The sequence below is a fragment of the Chrysochloris asiatica genome, unplaced genomic scaffold (assembly GCF_000296735.1).
Source record: "Chrysochloris asiatica unplaced genomic scaffold, ChrAsi1.0 scaffold00585, whole genome shotgun sequence".
NCBI lineage: Eukaryota > Metazoa > Chordata > Mammalia > Afrosoricida > Chrysochloridae > Chrysochloris > Chrysochloris asiatica.
In genome coordinates, this window is record NW_006409103.1 from 202,546 (window position 1) to 204,296 (window position 1,751).

Consider the following 1,751-nt stretch of genomic DNA (forward strand, 5'->3'; position numbering starts at 1 on the left):
GGGCAAAGTGGGAGGCAGCACACACTGTTTTATATTCCACAGTCTAAAGGCCAGAATCCTTCACACCACTGGTCTCTGCAAACCCAGTATACCGCAAAGCAGAATCCCAAACAAGAATGTTCTGTCAGGTCTACGAATATCTCCTGGGTGATGACTTCTAGCTTAGTATCCAAGTTAGCCGATGAAATTTCCTCCATTTTAATTTGTAAATTACAGTGGAGAAGGCGCTCACTCATTACTCACATTAGCACTGGCCACAACACCGCAGTCTCCTCAGGCCGCTCCTAGGCCCAGAAGCCTCTCAGGTTCTGGTCCTCTGGTGGGGGTGGGGAGTGCATCCGCAACTGTGGTGAAGAAGCAGTGATAGTTGTGACTGTTCAGGAAATCCCAAGTCCTTCAGTTTGCTGTGGTCTGTCTTGGGATCTGAGGCTGTAAGTCCCTGCTGCCCTCAGACCCAAAACCAAACAGATACCACTAAACCTCAATTAACCTCCCCATCCTCTTCTGCTTGTTAGTCCACCATTTCTTTTTGGTAGATTCTGTGTATTCCTTTCATCTTTTTATGCTCTCTGAAACATGTAACATTTTCCCATAGAATCTTTCAATATTGCAAGTCAGGGATTGATTTTTTCTTCAATTCTTTCAGCTTGAGAAATGCTGAGCACGTTTTTTTCCCATTTTTTTTTTTTTTTCTAACACCAGGTCTTTGCACATTTCATTACAGTATTTGACTTAGTCTTCTCTAGGTGCCCTTTGAAATTTTCTATTCAGCTTTTTTACCCTCTCATTGCTTTCATTTGCTTTAGCATCTATACAATGGAGAGCAAGTTTAAGTCTCTTCTTACATCCATTGAAGTCTTTTCCTTCTGTCTTGCCTTAATGGCCTTTTGCTTTCTTCCTGTATAATATTCTTGTTGTAATCACACAGCTCTTTTGTTTTTCAGTTATTAATGTCTAATGCACCAAATTTGTTCTTGAGAAGATCTCTAAATTCAAATGGGATACGTTCAGGGTCATGTTTTCACTCTCACAGGCTTGTTTTAATTTTCTTCAACTTCAGCTGGGATTTGTAAATGAACCATTGATGGTCTGTTGCACAGTCTGCCACTGGTCTTGTTTTTGCTGATAATATGGAGCTTTCCACCATCTCTTCCCACAGATATAGTCAATTTGATTTCTTTGTATTCCATCTAGTGAGGTTCATGTGTATAGTCATCTTTTATGTTGTTTAAAAAGTATTTGTAATGAAGAAATCATTAGTTTTGCAAATGTCTACTGTGCGATCTTCGTAAGTCATGTTTTCCAATGACTAGTCTTATATTGTTTTCAAACTTTTTATTCCATTTGCTGTTACTGGTCAGTACTTCTTGATTGCATGTTTGGTCTACTTCAGACTGAAGAAGTTGGTTGTTGCTGTTAAGTGCCTTCAAGTCGATTCCGAACCATAGCGACCCTATATAAAGTTTTCAGGTGAGCTTGAACCACTGACCTTGCAGTTCAGATGGCTTTGCAGTCTAACACATTAGCCCACAGTGCCACACCAGGACTCTGAAGAAGTTGGTAGCATTCTTAAATTTCATCATCCCTGGCTTTAGTGGTTGGTGCATACATTTGAATAATAGTGGTATTAATTGGTATTTCTTGCAGGCATATGGATATTATGCTATCTTAGACATACTTGTACTTCACGATAGATCTCGAAGTGTATTTTTGATGATAAATGTGGTGTCATTCCTCTTCAATTTGTCATT